General features: G+C 38.5%; 1 pseudogene; it reads left to right on the top strand.

Annotated features, from left to right (window-relative positions):
• LOC109225951 lies at positions 1–25,043 on the top strand (annotated as a pseudogene).

Genomic DNA, 26,262 nt, shown 5'->3' with positions numbered 1-26,262 from the left:
ATGGACTCCGGTCAAAGTGTCCGAAGTCAGTTGACCGAATTCAGGACGTATCCCGCTCCCGTCCCCGTCTCGTATAGGGACGGGGACAACACCAAAATCAAAGAGTCCGCGCAACTTAGGTTTTCATCTCTTCCTCCAGAAAATGGTTTAGGAATTTCTTCACTAAATCATCCATCCTTCTTTAGTGCATTCTCTGTGAAGTAATCTATCAAATAGAATAAAAGCTTCTTCACTGCACCGGGTAACTAACTAGTTATGTGGATGGATAGATCAGTAGACTTGATCATACGAAAGATAAATTGGAAGTACTTTTTTCCTTTGTTACTGTTGAACTTGTTTCACCTTTATCTTGAATAAATAACATACACAAAGTAAACCATGCTTGATTTGTGATATAAGATGTAACTTCATGCCAAACATTTAGCTTATCCAGTAGGCTATTTTGAAGAGGGTCCTCTGCACTTATGTGTGTTGCCTAATAATTTTGAGTAAAATTGTCAAGGTAAATATGAGGCTTTGATAATTTGATACAACATTTGGTATTTTAGCAGGTTTCATTTGCTGAATTTCTCAAGGACATTCTCAATCTTTTGGATTTCATAGAAAGATTAAAGAATGGACGTGATCAAACTGCTCTTGACATGGACGAAATTGATAAGCTGACATATATGCCGGCATTTTTTCAGCTCTGTTATTTCATTTTGGATGGTTTTGATGCCGAAACGTCTTGCATGTCATATGAGGTTCATGAACTTGTTCAGTCACTACTTTTTCATCAGAGTGGAGATGACATGCAGGTTAAATTAAAGGATCATGTCATTCCTCGCCTCCTTGAAAACGTTCTAAGTTATGTCAGCTCAAATCTTTATTCTAAATCAAGTGCCACCATGACTGACGATCAGTTGGTTGAATTTTTGGATGCCCTCCTCGTGAATCTCCATTATATACCCAAGTGTTGTGCAGAGTTGATTTTCCCATTAATGTCTCAATATGAGGTTCTTCAGAATGTATGTGGTAATGTAAGAGATTTCCATGAACAGATCCAGTGGAGACGGGGTGGGGCCTGTAGCTCAGAGGATTAGAGCACGTGGCTACGAACCACGGTGTCGGGGGTTCTTGAAAGTAAATGGTTGCGTTGAGCATGAGATGGTTGAACATGTTTTACCTCAGTTTCAACTTATGGCTGAGAAAGTAGGACAATTTTGTTTGTATCTTTTGGTCAATTCATTTGGTGAACGATATGATTCTGACGAAACATATGATTCAGATGATTCTGATTTAACACTTGATGTAGCTCGAGTCAATTCCATGCTAGCTCATCTACTTGTGGAGATTATTCCTGCTGAACTGGAGGTTAGGCACATATGTTCTACAAATTTGAAAGCTCAAAGTCCGAAGAAGTTGGACGCTTCATTAAGCAGCTCATAGAAACCTCTCCAGACATTCTTAGAGAATATCTCTTTCATCTACAAGCGATGATGGTAATTTTTCTTACTGCTAGCACTTCAGCTCGAAATATTCATGTCATGATAGAGTTCCTATTGATTATACTAACTGATGTGCCCAAGGGTGTTATTCATCAAGACAAATTGTCTATCCTCTTGGCACGTGTTGGAGCACTTACCAGGAAGGTATCCGTTCTTGTTCGCGACTTAGAAGAGAACTCAAGGAATGAAGAGAATATGAATGAAATACACTGTGCATGTCTAGACTTCCTAGAAAATATTGAACTCCTGAAGGAAGATCTCAAGCACGTTTTCTTGAAAGCCCCTGTAGACTCATCTCAACTCTGCTTCCCCTTGAGTGATGGACCACTTTTCATGACTCTTCTACTTAGAAACTTAAATGACTTGCTCACTTCCAATGCTTGTTCAGTTTCTTTGATAAAGGAAGAAATTGGGCTAGTGAAAGAAGACCTAGAATTCATAAGATCGTTCTTCGGGAATGTTGAGCAAGAATTAAATAGAGATCTTTGGACTCGTGTTCTAGATGTGGCATATGAGGTGGAACATGCCATTAAATCAATTCTTGTTAGAGATCATGGTCTATTGCATATGATCTTCTTACTTCCCAATATCATAGAAAAGATCAAACTTATCAAAAAAAAAAAAAAAGTACCGGAGATGATCTCCAAGAACAGGGGTCTTATTGTTGTAAACTCTCCCAACAAGCCAGTTAAAACTAGCGAGTTATCAAGAGCTGGTCAAATAATTGTTGGTTTTGAGGAGGAGACAGAGTGGATAATTAAGAAGCTCACCGGTGGACTAGCTGAGGTAGATGTCATTTCCATAGTTGGTATGCCAGGCCTTGGGAAAACTACTTTGGCTTATAGAGTATATAATGATAAGTCTGTTGTTGATCATTTTGACGTACGTGCTTGGTGCTTAGTCGGCCAAGAACGTAATGTGAAAAAGTTGTTGCAAAAAATATTTAATCAGGTTATTGGTTTAAAAGAAAGATTCAGTGAAGATGGCATAGATGATGACATTGCTGAAAAGCTACAGACAGAACTCTTTAGAAAGAGGTACCTTATTGTCTTGGATGACTTGTGGGATACTATACAATGGGATAAGCTAATAATGGCTTTTCCTAAGGTTAAGAGAGGAAGTAGAATTATTCTAACAAGTCAAAAAAAGGAAGTGGCTTTGGAAGGAAAATGTTGCAGTGATCCTCTTTATCTTCGATTGCTTAGACTAGAAGAAAGCTGGGAGTTATTAGAGAAAAGGGTATTCGGAGAAGAAAGTTGCCCTGATGAACTATTGGAAATTGGAGAACGAATAGCCTTAAGGTGTGAAGGGCTCCCGTTGGTACTTGATCTGATCGGTCGAGTCATTGCAAGGAAGGAAAAGGATGAGATTTTGTGGTTTGAAATTCTAAATAATTTGAATTCCTTTATTTTTAAGGATGAAGAGGAAGTGATGAAGGTCATAGAATTAAGTTATGACCATTTAGCAGATCACCTCAAGCCGTGCTTGCTTTACCTTGCAAGCTATTCAAAGGACGAAGATCTTATAATCTCTGAATTGAAAGCTTTATGGAGTGCTGAAGGACTTGTGGAACAGACCGAGATGAAAAGTGTGGAAGAAGTAGTAGAGGTTTATTTGGATGAGTTAATTTCGAGTAGCTTGGTAATAGTTTTCGATGAGATAGATCAGTACCCGAGTTGCCACATTCATGATCTTGTGCATGATTTTTGTTTGAGAAAAGCTAAAAAGGAAAAGTTGTACAAGTTCAAGTGCTTCTTCTTCTTCTTCTTCTCTGATGCTACGTGCAATGACCATTCACTACAATCAACATCTCCATTCGAATAAAAACTTTGACCTGTTCTATCCAGGGAAAAAAAAATCCTTATGTTAAACACCTCCTCTCTTTGAAGGTAGTGGTGGATGATAATCTTTTCTACAACTGTCACCTAAGACACTTGAGGCTTCTTAAAAGTTTGGATCTGCGCGGAATGAGTTTGACAGATATTTTGCTGAATGAAATAAGCATGCTTGTTCATCTGAGGTGCTTAATGATTGAGACAGAGGTAGTTGCTCTCCCTCCATCATTTTCATACCTCTGGAATCTAGAAACTCTTCTGGTTACTAACCCGGGATCAAGTATGGTACTATCACCTAGTATTTGGAGTATTGCAAAGCTAGGAAATGTGATCATGAAAAGTTGTTCTATTTCTGATCTGTGCATCGACGAACCAACTGTGTTAGAAGGGGACTCAAAGTTGGAGAATTTAAGACTTTTATGGGGGCTCGTCTATTCCTATTCAAAACACACAGGGAGCTTTTTCAAAAGGTTTCCCAATCTTCGAAACCTTACATTCACCATTAATGAAGATCCAAAGGATTGTTCGGCAGAACAGATTTGTTATCCAAGATTGGATGTCCTTAATGAACTTGAAGAAGTTTCTGTATATTTTGATTGCCCTTGGCCCAATAAACATACAGATTTTCACTTCCCTTCCAGCTTGAAAATATTGAGGTTGACAAGGGTTTGATCTGACATCTGATTTACTGTCAAAAATTGCGCGACTGCCCAAACTTCAAAACCTGCAGCTAGAAGACGCAGTTATCCTGGGGAATGAATGGGACATGGAAGAAGTCACCTGTGAGAATCTCAAATTTCTAAGATTGTATAAGGTGTATTTTTCTGAATGGAAGGTTGGAGAGGAATCGTTTCCCATGCTCGAGGCATTACAAATACTAGCCTGTACTGAGCTTATGGAGATCCCAGACAGTTTTGGGGATATTGCTTCTTTAAAGTCTATCACACTCTGCTCCAGCCTCCAACTTGAGGATTCAGCCCTATATATTAAGGAATATGTGAAAGAAATAACGGGAGATGACAAGCTTATGTTATATCACTGTGAGTATATACGAATTTATTATTCATTAAGCTCCTTTTATATTTTCTTTTTCCAATTACTTTAACCTGTACAATTTTCTTTGCAGGGAATGTATAAAGATTGGCCAGCACATCAACCTGGAGAGGCTTCAAATGATGGACCTTTCCTCAGACATTTATGCCTTCTTTCTGTTGTTTTATTCCATTCTGGTTTAGCACTGATTTTTCGATTGGACATCTGTTCAAACTATCGTATTGATATCTTAAATATCCACTTTCCTTTGAGTTTAAGGTAGATCCAACAGAATGTTGATCATGATTTTGGAGCTTAGAAACAGGCACAGATTGATTTGTAACATGTGTATGTATATGTAGGGTAATGGCACAAGCCAATTCTCGTCTTCTAAAGTTTCACACTCTCTTTCTTAAGTTGGAAACAAATGTCAATACCACACAGATAAAACCAGTCAGTAAAGCCTTGGTATGCACCCCCATTTGCAGCACTTTATTCCTCCTTCTGATCATCCCAAATTCCCAATCATATGTTCGTTCCAATGAAACTGACTGGTGCCAAATTTGTAGGGAACTCAGCAGTTCAAATTTCCCAACTTCACTGATATAAATAAAAATTGGAAATTATAATACAAATCCAATGCACCACACAGTGCCTTATAAATTCACGAATAGATATTACAACTACATTAACTAGCTAACGCATTGAGATGAATGAACCAGCACTGCAACCGACATGGCTCCAGACCAACATTGATACTTGTATCGGAAATGACAGAATCCGAATGAAGAAATTGAAGAAGAAGAAGAAGAGAAAGAATCTGAGAGAGAGAAGAAATAGACAGAAGAGCACGAGGCAGTCAAGCGGCTTGAGTCAAGCCGTGTCTAAGTAAAGCTATGGCTCCTTGGTGTGAATGAAAAGGCGGTACTCCTATCACAACAAGGCAAGTTATGTTGGCGAACCACTTTATGCCGGGGGAGGAATCATTTTTGTAGTTAAAAAACCTTATGTACCTAGCTCACTGGAAGCTAAGAGTCTTATAGCTATAGCTCAAAAACGGGAATGGATGATTACCAGATTTTTCACACCTCCTGTTTCTCTTTTTGTTGTCATTTATAAGATGGGCACGAGCTAACACTGAGACATTGCTGAGCACGTGATTTCTCACCAATTCACGTACCAACAAGCATTGCAAATACTGCATTGGAGAAGGAGATACAATAAAAATTAGTATAGGACTCTAAAATCTCAATACAATCATTGTGACAAAAGAGGCCATAAAATGGATAGTTGCAAGTTTTATTACAGCACATGGGGTTCAAACAAGTCAAGCAACAAAATTAGGCAGCAACCTACACCTATGTTGTTCGGACTCTCCGAAAAATGTTGCCGGGTGCGTGTCCGATCCTCCAAAAATACGTGCCGGGTGCGTGTATTTTTGGAGGATCCGACGCGAGTGCAGCATCATTTTGGAGAGTCCGCGCAACATAGACCTACACATCGGAGGAGTCAAGGTAATTTTCAAAAATATTCTTCCATTAGCTAATGCTATATTTCAAGTACTATCAACAGCGCGAGCAAGCACTCTGGTAATTAGCATTGAGTTAGCCATTTCTAGCCATTGAGTTTGACGGATCATTACCCTTTCGTCACCGATACATAAATATTTTTATGTATATTTCTACATATTCATACCCCTTGGATTCATCGCAGGTTTACTTCTTTATATTTTGACCCCTTAGTGACCGGCTCTGCCACTGCTTCGGGTATGTGCGCATATAATGATAAGTCTAAAAAAGTAAACAGAAGAGGTATTAAGAGCACTAAAAATGACAAGTTGGGAATGGAAAATACAGGTAAAAAAAAAAGATTAAATAGACAAAATTAAGGGAATGCAAGGATCATCTTAATCATCTAGCTATTCCAGTTTTCACAAGCCAAGTCTGAAGTCCCTAATACATAACTGGGCAGTCCGGTACACGAAATATCCCGTGTTCACGCACGACTGACATCAATATTCTTCACAATTAAACGGTCTCGTCTGCACAAGAAGTATTTAGTTCCTATAAGAAACGTAACAAGAAAAATGCTACGATTTATCATTTTGGTCCAAGATTCTAATCATCACAAAGTTTCATCAAAGTTTTACTCGTAAAACGGTACAGTTTAATTTGTTACATGGTTTATAGACAAGCACACTAAATTGACCCAAAAATGACTAATAAATTAGATTAAAAATAAGAATTAGCGTTAAAACCAAAGCAAATGGCAAACCTGGCTCCTGGAGCGATGCTTCCGAGGATGAGAATAAGAACAATGTTAAACAGTAAGTAAAATTATTGTATTGAGCTAGAGAGTAAAATACAGCATAAGTCTTGCCAAGAGTTTCGTGTCCTTATAATGGTTGTTGAAATTACTATTTATAGCTAGGGTTTTACAAAGGAAACCTACAAGCTGCACCAAACCGACTATAATTTGGTTTGGTGTTAGAAAAAAAACCCGATCATAATTGGTTTTGTTTGGTTTTAACTAAAAAAAAGTCAAATCGAAACCAAACCAACCCGACATTACATATATACAAGTTTTAAAAATATTTTATACATAAATAATTATTCTAATGTAATTTATAAATAAAATTTAAACTCTTTAATAGTTCTCTCTTTTAATGTATTATTTCAAGCTTGTACTTAGAACTTTGGATGGTCAAATAATATGTTTTATAACCCATAAAAGTTAGTAACTCAAATAAAGCCCAAAGCAAAATCAAATCAATATTAATGTTAACAAAAAAATTCAATTTAATACTAGAAATGACAATAATATCGGAATATTTATTTTTTTAGTTTCGCATTGATTTAGATAGTGAAAATGCATAACTCACTTTATATATTATTTAGTCATGTAATTAATACTTAGTACTTATTAGCCATACCTATTTTAACATGACTTAATACTTTTAGATTATGTTTATTTTTATTATGACTTATTAATTAGCAATATTTATCTTACGCGATTTATTGAGTATTTTAGTTTAATTATGACTCATCTCATATTATTTTGTATTATTTTTTGGGTAACATCTTATATAGTTTTATCCTAATAGGACCTAAGAAATACTAGAGCACAAATTATAAATTTTATTCTATGAAGATTTTGTTCGGAAAAAATCCGAAAACCCGAGAAAACCGAAAAATTCGAGAAAAATTGTGATTGAAAAACCCGACTTCTGTTGGTTTGGTTTATAAATTTAAAAATTCGAGACAATTGGTTTGATTTGGAAATTGAAAAATCTGAACCAACCGACCTATGTACACCCCTATTTATAACTATACCTAAGAAACAAGATCCTAGGATCAAGCCCACTCTTAAATGATACTAAGGGGGCCGTTGATAAATATGTAACGGCAGACCATGAATGCCAACATTCTCTGCAACGGCCGCCTATTTAAAACTAGGGAATATTCTTCTCTATTTGGTAACAAACATTCGACCCGCTCTTCGGGGCCTATCCGATGTCAATTGTAGCTATTATTCCCGGCCTTGGTTCTTACTCGATCTGTCTTCCGTCTGCCTACGGTTCCACGTGTCATGCAATCATTTGATTTTATCCTATACAGATAGTCCCCTTACTTTCCGGTAGCATATCTTTGTGTCACCGGAAAATTGGTGAAGATCCCTTTCTTGGAGGGAAATCTTCTAAAAACCTTCTGAACAGTCTCTAACGCTTGACAAGACGTACGTCTTCTCTCATTTAATACCCCGCACGTGTTGCCCCACGATTCAATAGTATTTTTGCCGATTCTCGAGGTAATCATGACCATAATATTAACTGTCTATATATTTACTTATACTCATCATTTTACCTCTTTCACTTCTAAAATTTTCGTAAGTTCTTTATCCTCTTTGCACTTAACTTTCTTCTGCTTTTATCTCTCTGCGATTCTCTTCAAAAAAAAAAACTCTATCATCTTCTACCAATATGGCTTCTTTACCTAAATCTTTAATGAACTCTGGTCTTCTCTTTGGTGGAGGCCCGAAGAGAAGCAAAGATAAAGAGGTCGATGATGATCTAGACCAGGGGACGGTCTCCGATCAAGATTGATCCATCAGGGAAGTTCCTTTACCTCACATTTCTTTATTTTGTATGCCATGAGGACATGTCTTCTTTTTAAGTGTAGGGTGGGGGATACTTCGGTGTATGTGTATATATGTAAGAACATGATTGTTTTATGTTTTCTTTTGTTTTGTGGCTTTGAGTAGCAGTCGAATTAGGTGAGTCGACTTGTCCCGACGACGGATCTCATTCGACGGGTTTCTTGAGGGTCTAAGTCGACCTTTAAAAGAAAAACCAGAAATATGTTGGACTCTTCTTGATGACGGATCTTCTAGACAGTTTTCTTGAGGGAAGTAAGTCTAAAGAAAATACCAAAAAGATTTTCTGTTTTAGGTAGTGTAGTAACTCCCTCTTGGTTTTTCTTTGGGCCGCGGTTCTTTTCCAAGGGTTCTGCTTGAACCGGGTGTAGTTAGTTTTTATTTATTTTGTTTCTAGTTTTTATTTGGTACTTATGGGCTATGAGCTGAGATAGGAAGAGAATCCCTTAGCGTTGTTACACCTGAACACAATAGACACTAGAGTGTGACGCTTAGTCTCAGTTGTTGATTCTTGTTAAAGTGCCTTAAATTGTATGTTTATAACTGACTTGAGTACTCAAACGAGAGTGTTTTGATAGAGTGAGTCATGTGCCATGTGTGTGTGAGTTGTATTGTATTCTATGCTCTGCATTTGATGCCTAGAACTTGCCCTGTGTGTTTGCAAAGAGAAATAGTAGCTTTATTTAGTCTTAGAAGTGATATAGGCATTTCTTTGTTAAGCCAGATATATAAAGTAGACCCACCTAAATGCGATACATAGTAGTTAACCCCGTTGAGCCTATAAGCCTATTTCTTTGGCAACCACATTACAAACCTTATCCAATTGTTTGAAAGGCCCATCTGTTTGAACCCCTTTACCTCCCATGAGCACTTGAATGGTTATGAAATATGCAAAAGTTAAAGTGTGGGGTGGTGGTTTGGTTTTTGAGTGGAACCAATGAAATAGAGAAAAAAGGTGCAGTGTTTTGAAAAATGAAAGAATAAGCGCCACTTAAAAAAAAGAGAAAAGAAAATAAGTAAATGTAGTCCTTGATAAGTGGTGACTTGATACAATTGCACCTAAAGAAGTTGGGGTGTTATAAATAGAAGTGTGGTGGAATGTCTGGTCTGACATAAGTATGGTTCTGAATGCGAAAGTGATTGTATTAAAGGTGCTTAGGGAGGTTAGTCACTATATCCAAATATATCATACCCGTCCCGTAGCCTACATTACAACCAAATAAAGTTCTAATTGATCTGAGACTGAATGAGCTCGATTAGTAGAGTAGTACACTACGGGCAAGCCTATGGTGCATCTTTGTGGCATATGAATGTTCTTTCTAAGAGTGAGTGAATTTTGTCTATCTGAGTTCCTAATTCTTCTTACTATTATTACTTGTGGAACTACTCTCTTGTGTGATGTGAGGGCATTTGATTTACGAAGGAAAGGTAAGTCTTGACCTCTGTATAGAGTAAATTGAGTAAGTATGAATATTGCATGGCACGTGAGAGTCGACTCTTGAGGCAAATATGTTACACTACTAGACGCAACTTTGGTGATATGTTCTTGGTGTGATACGTTAGGGAAATTCTTAGTGAAGGAACCTTTGTAGAGTATGGTGGATTGCTCGGGGACTAGCAATGATTTAAGTGTAGGGTGTTGATAATAGGCTAGATTCATGTAGTTTGGCGACTGTTTATGCCCCAACTCGACTATGCTTCACTATTCTAGGAAGGTTAAATGACGATAAATGGCTCTAAGTGTGAATTTTATGTTTTGCAGGAGCAAGTCGTGCTTATGAGGACATAGGACAGTGTTTGGAGCTATATTACACTACTACAAAAAAGGTCTTTGGCTGCAATAAAAAACAGCATTGGCGGCAATAACAGTAGCCACTATATCATTTACCGGCAATTAATCTTTAGCTGGTGATGCCGGGGTCGGTAAAACCTTTAACGGCATTTCTGCCAAAAGCTAGTAAAAGGTATGACTTATTGCCGCTAAAACCCATCTGCTTTAACGGCAATTGTTTGCGGCAATTATTATGGCTGCTAAACCCATTCTAAAAACGACTGATGATGCACCTTTAACGTCCATTTTTATAGCCGCTAAATTCAAAATATTTGTCGCTAAAAGTCATACATTTAGCGGTAATTGTTTTGTGGAAATTAAAGTGGCAACAATATCTCTTCTANAAGTAATTCAACGCTCATACCTATTCAAGACATTTGAAACTCAAAGATAGTGAAGAGTCAAAGGAATGAATCTGACAACAAAAAGGAGCCCAGATACAACATTTAATGAGTATTAATTATTGGAAACGTTAGAAAATATGTATTTAATGTATAATTGTATAACGTAACATTTAAAGTCATTAATTGCCCATAATAGCATTATTAGGACAAAGGTAAGGCTCGTATCCCAAAAGAGCTATAAAAAGGGGAGAAACAAACAAATGTAAGGGGGGTGCCTATTGGAATATACTTTGATTTACCAGCTTTCATACTTGGTTATTCTAAAATTTCTTTCTTTATTTACTTTTTTGATTATCAGTAACCTGATTCTTCTAATTTCTAGCTTTGACTAAAAATTTATTTTTTGGTTAAACACAACATATATCCTTAACTGGTTTGGACTTTCAGGGGCAACTACACCATAACCCATCACCGATGGAATACAACTAGGATTGCAATTTGATCCCAATTAGGAAACAAAATTTATGCCGCCTTTCAACGTAATTGATCCCACATCGTAGGTAGCTTTTCAGATGCCATCTTTTATAAACCTATATAAACTCATTTGCTCGTAATTGTTGAGCATCAATTCGCAGTCTTCGCAAGCCACTTGAGTCTAGTTTTGCGGACTCGTAAGCATCAACGCGAAGGTAATTTCTTCTTCTTTTCTCTTAGCTTTTCTCCTTTGCTTTTTTGAGGTCAAATGAGAACACTACTACAAAAAAGGTCTTTGGCGGCAATAAAAAACAGCATTGGCGGCAACAAAAATAGCCGCTATATCTTTTACCGGCAATTGATCTTTAGCCGGTAATGCCGAGGTCGGTAAAGCCTTTAGCGGCATTTCTGCCAAAAGCTGGTAAAAGGTATGACTTATTGCCGCTAAAACCCATCTACTTTAACGGCAATTGTTTGCGGCAATTATTATGGCTGCTAAACTCATTCTAAAAATGACTAATGATGCACCTTTAACGTCCATTTTTATAGCCGCTAAATTCAAAATATTTATCGCTAAAAGTCCATACATTTAGTGGTAATTATTTTGTGGCAATTAAAGTGGCAACAATATCTCTTCTAAAAATATATTAGTATGCCCCTTTAACGTCCATTTTAATGGATAGTAAAGTCAATCAAATTGCTGCTAAAAATAATCTTTAATTGGAATATAATGGTTACAATATCCCTGTATAAACGTCTTAATCCTGTTAAATTAGCACTAAAATTCACAAGCTATAACGGTATGTTTAGCCACCATTAATAATAGCTACTACATTCGACCAAAAAATAATGCAAATAACAAAACATATTGATATTAATTCATAAAACTATAGTATATCTCGTTAAATATTAACAAATAAAAGGAAGTACTAATCCAAAATATTAATATCACAAAACCTTAAAAAATAACTCATATTGTTTGAAGTAAATAGCTAATGTCAGTATATAACTAATCTTAACGAATAACAATCTTCAAATAATCTCTGAAACTCTTCGTCATATTGAAATCTTCCACCTGCTAAACTGTATGACCTGAAATTATAAAATAACTATGTCAATAGGAAGTATGTTGCCAAACAACAAAGCTGATAATAGTTTGCGAGGTTATGAAACTAAAAGTCCATAACCAGAAAGGGACACAAGCAAAATTGCAAGAATCTGCTTCATTAATGTCCCAAAAGTATGTATAGTCTCATCTATGAAGTATTTTAGTATATCTGTAAATGCATATCATACAAGCAAACATACCAAATCATCCTTTTGAGCATTCTTCACCCAAAATTGCTTGAAAAAATATTGTTGAGAGAAGAATAGTCTGTCATTTGGATCATCACGTTTGAGAACAAATGCGCAATAGCAGATATCAAATTTCTAACTACTACACAAGATATCATATCTAACAGCTTATGACCAGCTTTGCCCCTCCGTTCAATCAAAATTTACAGTTGTTCGATTCTCCGACCTGGAGAGATTACTCTCAAAATGACCTGACTATCGGAGAGATTACTCTCAATGAGATTACTCTCAAAATGACCCGACTATCGAAGAGATTACTCTCAATGTGACCCGACTATCGGAGAGATAACTCTCAATGTGCCTCGACTATCAGAGAGATTACTCTCAATGAAAATCATAGTTCCTTTTAAGGACAAACCCACGAAGAGGCCAACTTAAGGTACAAAGGAACTTATGTGTCCACCTTAAGATTGGAAAGTTATAAAGCTTCAACTCGAAGACGACATCACTTGACGACATCGACTTGAACACTCGGAAAACTTTGAAGATTTGGCGGACTTTGCAGACTTCAACTCGAAGAGTGGTTGACTTTTAACATTCAACTTGAAAAATTAACAGACTTGAAGACTTCAACTTGAAGATTTGGAGGGCATAAATAATTCAACTTTAAGACCGGTGAATTTGAACACTGAAACTTGAAGACCGACGGACTTGAATGCTTCAACTTGGAGACTTGGGAATATTTCAACTTGAAGAGTGGCGTGAAGACTTCAACTTGAAACCGGCGGACTTGAAGACTTCAACTTGAACCGACGGACTTGAAGAATTCAACTTGGATTCCACCACGTAAAATAAGTAAAATATGTCCAAAACTTAGAATCAATAACCTTCATAATCGACCCAGATAATATTTTGAAACCAACTTTAGATTCCACCACGTAGAAAATTTTAGATTTGCGCAGTCTCACAAAAAAAATCTTGGTGTAGGAAAGTCATAATTACGAACTGTTTGATTTTTTGGAAACTTAACGTACAGATCTATAACATATCCAAAATGCAAAACTTAATGCCTTAAGGATAGTTTCAAATAATAGTTCGAAATCAATACCAAATTCTGACACGGTGACGATTTCAGATTTGCGCGACTTCACCAAAACTTTTGTATCTTGATGTAGGAATGTTGAAATCACGAACCATTTAATCTATTGGAAACTAAACTTAAAAATCTAAAACATATCCAAAACATAAAATTTAATACCTTAGGATAGTTTCAGATGAGAGTTCGAAGTCGACTTTGGTTTCTAATATGCCGACAGTTCCAAATTAGCGCGACTTCACCAAAAATTTTTGTATCTTGGTGTGGGAAGCCTCGAGATTGCAAGACCTTTTTAATTTCCAGAAGTTTAAATTCAAGAGCCTCATTCTCACCAAATGTCTTGGGTTCAAGTCTCACTGAATTTGAAACGTCGTGAAGGCTTGCCAAAAAATAACTTGAAGGTTTGGATAACATGAAGGCATAATGAATTCCTGGATTTCAATGCAAATGCTTGGCAGCCTCCTAAAAGATATTAATCATTTTATTGAAGATACCAATTTACTATAGTGGTTGCCCCCTTTAAATCAAATGGGATCCAAAGTTTAACAGAAGAATGGTATCTCAGCTCGATTTTCAAGTGCTGATTGAATGAATTACACTCCATCGTACTTCATTCGGACAACGATTGGGGGATTATGTATCTTCTAAACTTATGCCACTGAATTTAGAATGAAACTCTAAGCTGCCTACGTACATCGGTAAAGAGGATCAAGTCATACCGTAGTTCGGAATGGGTAACTTTTTTTATGTTCTTACTTTTGCCTAGGCTGCCTCTTTCGAGGTTTTCAACCTAGCGGGCCTCTTTTTTTTGTTTTTTTGGTGGTGGGCCGTACATAATTTAGACTCATGCGGGCCAGGAGTGTAGGAACATGCAGTTTAGGCTCATGCGTCAAGGAGCGTTCGAACATGCAATTTAGGCTCATGCATCAAGGAGCGTTGCAACTTCAAGGATAATACTTCTTCAAAACTTGCCATTGATAGGGCCGATTCTCATGCCATCTGCATCAACCAGCTTGTAAGCCCCATTTGAGTAAGCTTCTTGTACGACATATGGCCCATCCCATTTTGAACTGGACTTCCCTACAGGTTTATGGGAAGTAATAATGGGTCTTCATACGGCAAGGACTTGATCTCCTACTTGAAAGGATCTCGGGCGAACTCTTTTATTGAAGGAGCGAGACAATCGAGCTTGATAACATTCAAGTCTCTGTTGAGCTTCCAACCTTTTCTCATTAAGAGCCTCCAATTCTGCTAATCAAAGTCGAGCATTTTCTTCATCAGTGATGCCTTCTTGAATAGCTAATCGTAATGAAGGTATTTGACGCTCAAGTGTCAAGATGGCTTCAACTCCATAAACGAGTGCATAAGGGTTCGCGTTGTGTTGGCGTGCGGTGAGTTGTCCTATATGCCCACAGAGCTTCCTCCATACGGTCATGCCAATCCCGTTTGGATTTGGAGATGACTTTATTTAACAAGTTGCATAGAGTCTTGTTGAATGCCTCGGCTAGACCATTGACGGCAATATTGTATATAGAAGAGTTACGTTGCTTGAAGCCAAAGAGTTCACAAATCTTGTTCATCAACCTATTGTCGAACGACTTGCCATTATCCGTTATTATATAACGAGGAATGCCAAAGCGATAGATAATGTTTACTCGGATGAAACCTGCAACATTTTCCTTCTTTACTTCCTTAAGAGCAACAACTTCAGCCCATTTTGAGAAGTAGTCAGTTGCATCCAGGATGTATAGGTGCTCACCAGAGGACTTTGGCAGTGGTCCAACAACATTCAATCCCCAAGCGTCAAACGGTTAAGATGCAACAGTCAGGTGCAACACTTCAGGAGGTTGATGAATAAAATTCGCATGGAATTGACAAGCCTTGCATCTTCGAGCGTAGTCCAAGCAATCTTTTACCATCGTTGGCCAATAATATCCCATCCTTTTTATATGAAAGTGAAGCTTTGGTCCAGACTGGTATGACCCACATACCCCAGAATGTGCCTCTTGCAAAGCTTGGAGTGCTTCTTCTTCCCCTAAGCATCGCAAGAGTACTCCCTCGAATGACCTTCTGTATAGAGTATCTTTGTAGTAAAGGAAGCAAGGTGCACGACGACGGATTTCGATCCTTCTCCTTGGATTTTCTGGAAGTATCCTGTATCATAAGTAGTCGATAATGGGTTGTCGCCATTCGTCTTTCTCAACTTCAGAAACAGCGACAAGATGCTTGAGTTTATTTTCTTCACCTTTAGCCTCATTTGGCGGCGATGCTACCCATTTTTGGCAGACAGTAACTTGCACTTGATCAAGTAGGGTTAACGATGAAGCTAGGGCAGCTAAAGCATCAGCCTTCTTATTTTCTTTCCTTGGCACATGCTGAATAGTCACATCACCGAGCCACCCCATTAATTTTTTAGCGTAATCATGATATGGGCGTAGTTCGGGCTTCTTGACCTCGTAACTACCTAAAAGTTGATTGACCACTAACTGGGAGTCACCAAAGACTTGCAATTGCAATTGCTTCATATTAACGGCCATTTCAAGCCCAAGTATTAATGCTTGATACTCAGCAACATTGTTGGAACAGAGTTGTGTCAAGGTGAAGGAGTAGGGCAAGACTTCACCTTGGGAAGTGACAAATACTACACCAGCACAAGCTCCTCCACGATGCGCAGCACCATCAAAGCACATCTTCCATAGAGGTTGAACTTCAACGACCATTGCGTCCTCATCAAGTAATTCATCAGTTAGCTCCCAGTCATCAGGTATCGGATGATCTGCCAAGAAGTCTGCCAATGCATGTCCTTTTATAGCCTTTTGAGGGATGTACAAAATCTCGAATTGTTTAAATTGGAGGTACCATCTCACTAGTCGATCACTAAGAACAGGTTTTGACATCACGAACTTGATGAGATTTGCTTTAGAAACAAGACAGACAACATGAGCTTGTAAGTAGTGCTTCAACTTTTGGATTGAGAAAACTAACGCCAAACACAAATTTTCAATTGGCGAATAATTCAGCTCGATTGGTGTTATCATCCTGCTCAAGTAGTAAAGAGAGTTTCTTTCCTCTCACTATTTTCTTCGGCCAACAGTTCTCCAACAGACCTTTCTTGTGCCGCAATATATAGTATCAATGGCTTTCCAGGTATAGGAGCTGCTAAAACTGGAGGCTTCATCAAGTAGGTTTGATACTTTCAAAGGCATTGCTAAGAGCTTGGTCCCACTTGAAAGGAACACCTTTCTTCATGAGGCGACTAAATGGTTGGCACCTCCCAACTAGGTTCGAGATGAATCTTCTAAGGTATGCTATATTTCCTTGCAGACTTTTCAATTCATCAATATCCCGAGGCTCAGGCATTTTCAAAATTGCTTCTACTTTGGCTTGATCAATTTCAATCCCTCGATGTCGAACAATGAAACCACGGAACTTTCCGGAAGTAACTCCAGAGGCATATTTCAATGGATTCATCCTAAGTTGGTACCTTCGGAGCAACTCAAACACCACTCTCAAGTCTTTCAGGTGGTCGCCCTTCTCTCTTGATTTTACCACCAAGTCGTCAACATAGAATTCGACATTCTTGTAGAGAAGATCGTCAAAAATATTTTGCATAGCCCTTTGGTAAGTAGCGCCAGCGTTCTTCAAGCCAAAAGGCATTACCTTGTAGCAATAAATTCCCTAGGGGTGCGGAATGCGGTAAGCTCTTCATCTTTTAGTGCCATACAAATTTGGTTATAGCCTGATGAACCGTCCACATTGCCTCCTACCCAGTAGTAGCATCGATCATCAGCTCTAGAATAGGAAGCGGGAACTCATCTTCATATTGTTGAGATCCCTCAAGTCAACGCATACTCGAACCTGGCCATTTTTCTTCCTTACAAGGACAATGCTTGAAACCCATGTCGGGTATTTAACTTCACGAATAAAGCCAGCTTCGATGAGTTTGTTAATTTCGGTTTCAACTAAGGGAACAAGTTTGGCCTAAAGTGCCTTTGGGCTTGTTTAACAGGGCGGGCACCATTCTTGATGGCAAGGTGATGGACTTCTACTTTCGGGTCCAAGCCAGGTATCTCTTTGTAGCTCCAAGAAAAGATATCCCTGTACTACCTGAGTAACTCAGTATAAGTGCTTTGTTCATCAACTTCTAATAAAGCACTTAGGTATGTGGGTCTTGGTTCCTCATCGGTGCTAAGGTAAACTTCTTTTAAGTCGTCAACTGTAGTCCTCACTCCTTCTTCAAGTTCAGGTGGAGCATCTTCTGCATCTTCATCTTCTTGAGAGTCCCCATCGTTGAAGGATATGTGATAACACGGTGAAACATCGTCCAATTTCTCGTCATCCTCCATTAGAGATAAAACACCATGCTCGCTTTGTGCAGTAACATGATACGAAGAACCCACACTTTCTTTGTCTTCATCACGTTCTTTAGTGTAGAACACAGTGTATGGCTTCACCTTCAGTACTTCATCACACGAAACCATGACTTTTGTTTGTCGCTTCATTCTAGAAGGAACCAAACTTTGGAAATCTTTAGAGATCTTCTGAATTTTGGGTGAAGCGGGTGTTCTTGTATTTCGATAATTTATCTGGAACTTATTCCCCTTCTTTAATGGACCCATTCTCTCAGATACGGAAGTTCTCACAATTGATTTTCCAAGTCGATCAAAGACAGAAGGCCTGTTAGAAGTGGAAGATTCGTCTTCTACAGTGATATAATTGTTACTCGCCCTTTTTATTGAGATGTGCACTGGTGACAGTTGCTTGTATCCCAAACCTTCACGTGGTTGCCTTGTTGTAGCTTCTGATGGGAGCTTCCCTAGCTTTGACGGCTCATTGGGATTGTATCTAGCTTTTACAAATATCTTGTAAGCGTTAGGATCAAAACATTCATCTGTTCGCTTTGTAGGGAGTGCCACAATCTGCAAACAATTTTGGGCTACAAACACCTTCAAGCGGCTTCGAGGATAAATTTACTGCCTCAATTCATTTTACCAGAAGAGTTAACTCCTTTAGCGTGTCGGTTTGGAGCTTAGATGATTCGCCCTCGTCTTTCTTCCTTGTAGGGACATATTGGAGCGCGCGACTTACTATCTTTCCATAAGACTCAATATCCTCTCTATGAGATTTACTCGCGTTGGCGTGTACCTCCTCAGTATAGCTTTGGCTTTACCAATAGTCACCTCATCTCTTTTAGTTATGGGCTCGCCATTCCTGCTTTTCATTCCATCATCAACTTTTAGCTCTTTCACAATGCGGTTCTTCAAGTAGAACTTTGCATCGGCGAAGTGTGACTCTGCCTCGGTGAATGGCTCATCATCATCAACTATCTTCTTCTCGACTTCACCCTCGTAGTCTTTTAAACATTGATGGTAGGTAGATGGAACTACTTTATTCTCATGTATCCAAGGCCTTCCAAGCAAGATATTGTATAAAGTCTTCGTATCGATCACATGAAGCCATGCACTTGATTGCATATCTTGAATAGTGATTCCCAGCCTGATCGCGCCTATGACTCTTTGCCCCCCTTGGTTGAACCCTTGGATCATCACATGACTTTCTGAGAGTTCGTTCATGGGAATACCAAGTTCCTTCACAGTGCGAATTGGTAAAATGTTCACTGAGGATCCTCCATCAACCAAAATTCGATTTACCCTTTCATCACGTATATAGCCAACCAGGTACAATGGGCGATTATGAGGAGTGTCACCTAGCAGAAGATCGTCATTTGTGAACGTGACTTTTTCCTCACAAGCGTTAACTTCTTGAGGAGTGGACTCGATAAGCTTTTCCGAAGATGGTGCCAATGGTAGGTCATCACTCTTTTCTTTCCCTTCCTCAGTATGGAAACAAGAGGCATCAATACCCTCATGGGAAATCTTCGTGTGGAACCAACTTGGTAAAAACTCCTCTAAGTTCACCAGATGTCGTGGTTTTTGAGGGTGGTGCACCTCCACTTTCGCTTTCTTTACATACTTAAACTGATTCCATCTCCTAGGTCTTTTCACCATTACTTTCCTTGTTGGTTGTTCCATTGATCCTTTTCGTGGGCTCCTTTTGTGGCGCCTACGACGAGTCACCAACGTCCAACCTTCATCATCCTTAGGTTGACCGTCTTCAACTTTGTTATTCTCCAGTAACTCTTCATCTTTACTTTCTTTAAAACTATATAATTCGTCTGGACAGAATGAGCCAAATATGATAGAGACTTAGTTTGCACTTGCTTTCTCATCTTCAAGCACGATCTTCTTTTCGCGAGCCAAGTCCATAACTTTGTCCTTGAAGACAAAGCACTTCTCCAGAGGGTGGTCACAAGTCGATGGTATTTACAGTAATTTGGGTCATTTGTTTTCCCAGCTTCATTTGGTCGCTTCATCTCCGGAAGCTCGATGAGATTTAACTCGAGGAGTTCTTCAAAAATAGCTGGCACATCAGAATCCAGAAATGGGTACTCTTTCTCTTGCATTTTCTTTCCACTTGGCTTATCTTGAAACGAAGTGGATTTCATACTCTGATTCTTGCTCACTTTCGTCGTGAACTTCACAGGTGATGTGTTGACATTCATAGCTTCTTTATTTTCAGATCTTGGTACAAACTTGCTCCATTTCCTGACTTCGTGCTTGTCGTTCCCTTTGCGAGGCTTATAGATAGGCAACCTTTCATTTCTAGTGGAGGCCATGCTCAACTCCATGTCATGGGCACGAGTTCCGAGTTCTTCAAATGTGCCAGGCTTGGTACCTTGCAAGATGTAGCATAGTCCCCAATGCATGCCTTGGATGCACATCTCTATGACCGAAGCTTCACTAAGCCTATCTTTGCAGTTGAGGCTTGCATTCCTCCAACGATTGATAAAGTCGATAACTGGTTTACCCTTTCGTTGACGAGTATTTGTAAGTTCTATCATACTCACAGTACGTCTCGTGCTATAAAAGCGATTGAGGAATTCTTTCTCTAGTTGATCCCAGCTATCAACAGATCCAACCTCGAGGTTCGTGTACCAATCAAAAGCATTTCCTTTTAATGAGCGGACAAACTGCTTGATGAGGTAATCTCCATAAGTCCCAGCATTGTTGCATGTCTCAACGAAGTGTGCCACATGTTGCTTTGGATTGCCTTTGCCATCAAACTGTTGAAATTTTGGAGGTTAATAGCCAGCAGGCATCTTCAACATATCGATCCTTGAAGTGTACGACTTTGCGTAGGTAAAGGAGGACTTGGAAGCGACTTCATATTTGTTTTTTATATTCCCTTCAATGAACTTCTTTAGTTAATTGATTGGAATCATCCATTCCGAAGAGACTGGAGTTTCCTTAGTAGATGCAACTTGTCGTGGGGGATGATCAATCTCTTGCCAGGTGCATGAGTGGATTCTTCTTCCATCAAGATTCCTACCCTGTCTGTTAGCTTGTCAATTCTATCATCTTGATTTTGCATGTATTTGGTCAAGCCAGTGATTGCTTCCATCAAGTTTGCCAACTGCCCCTCCACAGATGAAGTGTTTGTCACCATGGCTTGCATGATTGTTGTGGACAATGGAGAGTAGCATGGATTGTCACACAGATTGATCCTTGATTGGCTCATGCTATGTGGTGTAAGTGGGGAGGATCCATCACTTGAAGCATCATCATCTTCCTTCACAGTAGAGTGCTTGGATCCGGAGAGGTCAAGCAGAGCAAGAGTTTTCTTGATCTTTTCAGCAACATCGCTTCCTCCTTCAGGTGCATTTGTGGAAGATCTTGCTCCTTTTGAGGATGAAGATCCTAAAATAGGGGTAGATGCGGACGACACTTGGGGTACTTGTTGTCCTAACGAGCTTGCTTTGCTCCTCGTAACTGGTCCAAAGGTAACTTCGAGTATGTTTTCCACATCAGCATAGAACCTGGAATTAGCAGCCTTGGTGGAAGTTGAACTGGAGTTGATTTTCTTTGAAGCCATTTCGATGTTCTTGAACTTTGGTGATTGAAAAGTTGAGATGAGAGGTAGAGATTGTCCCACTGGGCGTGCCAGAATTTGTTGACAATAAATTTGCAAAATAAAATCAGGACCGAAAAATATTGCAACAATCGTAGTATTTTATTTTAAATAATATGAGTGTACAATCTCTATGATTCCTCTTATCATACTTTTCTAGTATAAATTCAAGGGCCTTTGAGCTTGATCTTGAATTTGAATTTGATTTATCTGCAGCGAACACTTTGATTGTTTCCACGAATTGTATCACGAACAAGTAGCCTTGACCTTGAACGCCTTGTATTTAATTTGACATGCCACGTCATATGACACGTGGCACCAAACTGGGTGTGAGCACGTAATTTTTGCCTTATGTGAATTATTCCAAAAATTCAAACAAAATGATTTTCTTTCATTATTTTACAATTTTGTGAATTTTGTGTTATTTTCTGTTAATTGTTTGCATTTTTATTTGAGCATTTTAATTCATATGAAAAACATAAAAAAAAAATACGCTTGACATTTGCATTTAGGATCTAATTTCATATTTTAGGATTATTTAGTGGTTAAGTTATTTTTAGAACAAAATATAAAGAAAATAACAAAAATAGTTTGCTTTTGCATTCTTAATTGTTAATTGTTGAAATTGTCACGAATTAGGACTTAATCATTTTGAGGAAATAATTAGTATAATTTTGGGAGTAAATCAGGTCCTTAGTTTAATTTTGCATTTTACAAAAAAATCAGAAAAAATAATAAATAAATATCAAATATAAAAGGAGGGGAAATTGAAAGAAATTAAGTGGTCTTCATGTTACCCATTTTTGGGCCAAATCTGGTTGGAATTAGCCCAAATCCCCTCCAAACCCACTTCAAAGTCAGCCCAAACACGCCCCTACCCGGTCCGCATGACCCTGCCCCTGCTGACCAATAAAACGTCGTAGTATGAGAATGATACTACATCGTTTGAGTTAGTTAATGCCAAATCAATCCAAGCCGCCCATTCATTCTAATCCAACGGCTTTGGTTCAATCTCAGCTTTTAAATAAAATTGTCCAAATACCCTAGAGACAAAACCCTTCCTCCTCGTACCCTGTTCAACCCTACCGCCCTCCGCCGCAAGCTGCCGCCAGAAATCGCCCACGGCGGCGGCAGAGCTCCAAACGCCCCCAAAATTTCACCATAAGCTCCCCTTCCCCTCCTCTTTCCAACCCCCAAAACCATCTCCCTCGAATCATAACCCAGCCTCTCGAATATCATATCGAAAAGCTCCGGCCAAGACACAAACTCGTCCAAATTCGACCAAATTTACACCACTGAATCTCCTCAACTCCCTCAACCCAAATCCACAACCATTTTCCCTCAAATATCAGTTGAATGCTTCGAATTTCAAATCAAAAATTCCGGCCGAAACCTAATTTCTCCAAACTTCACCAAATCAACACCATATGGCTTCCTCATTCCCCTCATGGAGAATTTACTGTCGTTGATGTCCAAGTCACGCCCAAGGCGGTCAAATTTTGAATCAAAGAGTTCGAGTCAAGCCGTGAGTCCTCGTTTTTCATCTTTCTATGTCCCCTGCTTCTTCTTCTTTTTAAGAAAATGAATCTCTCTTAATTTTCTGATTAGTTTTGCTTTGGTTTAATTTCAATGATGTTTTGATTTTCTTTTTCTTTAGTTTAGTTTAATTTTGGCTTAATTGGTGTTTTGCTTTGATAGTTTGAACGTTAGCTTAATTAGTTCAGGCACTTTATTGTTAGTTTAGTCGAATTGTGGATAGTTTCTGTTTGGTTTAATTTTTTTTTTATAATCATAATTTGTTCGTTTGTTAGTCTAGATGATTATAATTGCTTTCATGATTTTTTGATTTTATTAGTATAATTGAGATTGATTTAGTAGTTGTTTCCTTTAGCTTAACTTTGCCTCTGTTCTGTCCTTTTATTCTGTGTTTAGTAGGTTTTTGTTTCAGCTTGATTTCGACTGATTTTAGGTGTTTGGTTATGGCTGAAGTGTTTTGTTAATCAACCTTTTGCAATTTGTAGTTGGGTAAGGAGTTAGTAATTTCAGGGGGTATTTTGGAGCACTTAAATAAGTAGTTGGCATAGGTAGTAATTTTCGTATAGGAAAGGGTAGTATAGGTATTCTTCAAATAGATAACAACAACAGAGTTCACTAGAATCTTCTAGAATGTGGCTGTAGTATAATTTCAGTAATTTTAGTGTATTAACTTGAGGAACAAGTCAATAAGTAAAGGACTATTTGTGAAAATAAAATAGGGACTAAAAAGAAAGCTGAAAATTGGAGGGCTGCCCTCATTTGGCCTATAAAAGGCACTCTTTAGTGCCTTAAGTCACAAGTTTTGAGCTCCAAAAGATTCCCCCCAAAAGTGCTCCCTAAGTTTCAGATCTGATTTTGAAATTCAACATTCAAAAAACCCAAAAACAATAGAAAACCTCTAGAAAAACCAAAAAAAGAAACACTGTTCCGTTAGGTTACTTACTAGATCTTAGTAATTGAAGCTCGTCAAAGTTTCTGAGTTAAATGTGAAGTTGCATTTAGTATATTCAGGTGGAATTCTGGTTTGTTGAGATTGTAAAAGGTCCTGGGTTCACTTGCGAGGTCGTTTATGCTTATTCACGTTGGTTTTGGTTTGAACTGTTAGCTCTATTCGATTTCAAACACTTCTGGACTGCTGAATTCATTTCTGGACCTTGTTGTGATCATTTGTTCCCTGTTTGTTCAACACTGCTGGTCGTTGTACATTGCTGCTGTTCATTACTGCCCTAGCTGACCTTTCTCCTCCATTTCTGTTTTATTTCCAGGTACACATTCTCGAGATTGACTTGATGTATCTTTCGAGTTGAAACACTGATATAAAGGCTCTCCTGTTTACCTCTTGAGATGTGTGTGTTCAAGTTGTCGTGCTAGAATAGATACTAATTGGTTTGCACTTGTTTAGGCTTACTTTAGATTTGTGTTTACATTGTACAATTGGACCAAAATTGAACTGTATAACTTGGACTATGGACGCTATTAGACTGTTAAACTTTGGATCTAATGTTTATTTTTTCTAAACTAGTAATCTCGACAAAGTGTGGTTGGATCTCTGTGGTCGCTGTAGTTTGGATTGGAAACTGAGTAAAAAAACAGTTAAAACATAGATTCCTGTTTATACTAAGTCCAGGCTCGATAAAATTTCCTCAAAGTAACAATTCCAGCAGTTCAGGTTTAGTAATGTTAGCTTAATTCAATCTGAAAATAAGTAGTAGGCCTTGTGTTATCAAAAGCAAGGTTTCCAGTTCGTCTACTTTAAATTGATACCTCCCTATCAATCATACTCATTCTAAACGTTTGCAGTAAGTATTAGGTATAATTTGAGCAATTTGAAATGAATGCTGCATTGTTCTTGTTAATTGAGGTTAATGTTCTAATAGATTAAGGCTTGATAGCATATCTCTGAATCATTTGGCTTCAATATCTGCTGATAGACAATTCCGTCCAGTGTTAGCCCGTTCCTCTTTGGGGCTGGCATTGGGCCTGAGTGCTTGAGCGGCCCTCATAAGCTAGGCTGCTTAATTTCTCCTTCTGTTTGGACTGATGGGCGGCCCAATGTGATAGGAATCCAATCCGCCATAGGTTCTGATAATTGAAAGATAGTATTGGACTGCTACACCATGCATTAGTGGGGTTAATTTGAATTGTAGAAATAACCATAGATAGAAGAATCATAAGACCTCTTAGGACATCCTTTTAAAATAAATGAAGTGCGCCCCAACAAACAAAACACATAAATTGCGGGGCTCTCAACAAATGTATACATTAAAATACTTAGACTTCGGGACGAGCCGTTTAGCGAATTTCACGGTTTTCCCCAAAGTTGATAATGCGTTAGCCTGTTTAAGCGCGTCTTTTAATAACATTATCTTCCTAAACTCGGGTGCGCATTTATGTGACCCAAATCCAAATCTCAACGAAGTCAAAATGTGTCAAAAATTGCGGGTGCATTTATGTGACGCGGTTCGAGACATATTTTAACGATGTTGCAATCCTCTTTAAAATAATAATAATAATAAAAGTGGTTAAAAAGCACATAGACTAAGACATGTTGTAAAATCAGGTAAATAAGCCAAACATGACAGTTGAGCGACCGTGCTAGAACCACGGAACTCGGGAATGCCTAACACCTTCTCTCGGGTTAACAGAATTCCTTACTCGGATTTCTGGTTCGCAGACTGTTAACAGAGTCATAATTTCCTCGGTTCGGGATTCAACCGGTGACTTGGGACACCATTAATCTCCCAAGTGGCGACTCTGAAATCTTAATAATAAATCCCGTACCGATTGTCCTTTAAGTAAAAAAACTCCTTTACGCCCTTTCCCGGGGTGTAGGAAAAAGGAGGTGTGACAGCTCTAGCGACTCTGCTGGGGACAAGAACCCAGAACTTCGGTTCAGGATTCAGAATTAGAGCTTAGATATATTGTTGTATTTGGCTTTATCTGTTATCTGATTTTACTACATGTTTGGACCTAATGTGCTGAATGCTTTACCGCTTTGATATTATCTGAACTGTATATATAAAACTGTTACGAAACCCTTCTCTTCTCACCTCCGGGGATGTGCTCACTGGTGGAGACTCCCTATTCTGTTAGTGTCATACCTTGAAATAAGAAAGAGGTCGGACAAGTTACTAAGCCGGATGGCCTTTTGGTTCCCGGTACGTAGCCCCCTCCTCGACTCGAGTTGTCCGCTCGGGTACACAGTCTAGAA

The sequence above is a fragment of the Nicotiana attenuata genome, chromosome 5 (genome assembly GCF_001879085.1).
Source record: "Nicotiana attenuata strain UT chromosome 5, NIATTr2, whole genome shotgun sequence".
Classification (NCBI taxonomy): domain Eukaryota; kingdom Viridiplantae; phylum Streptophyta; class Magnoliopsida; order Solanales; family Solanaceae; genus Nicotiana; species Nicotiana attenuata.
Note: the sequence above shows the minus strand (reverse complement) of the source record. Positions and strands in the feature narration are given on the sequence as shown.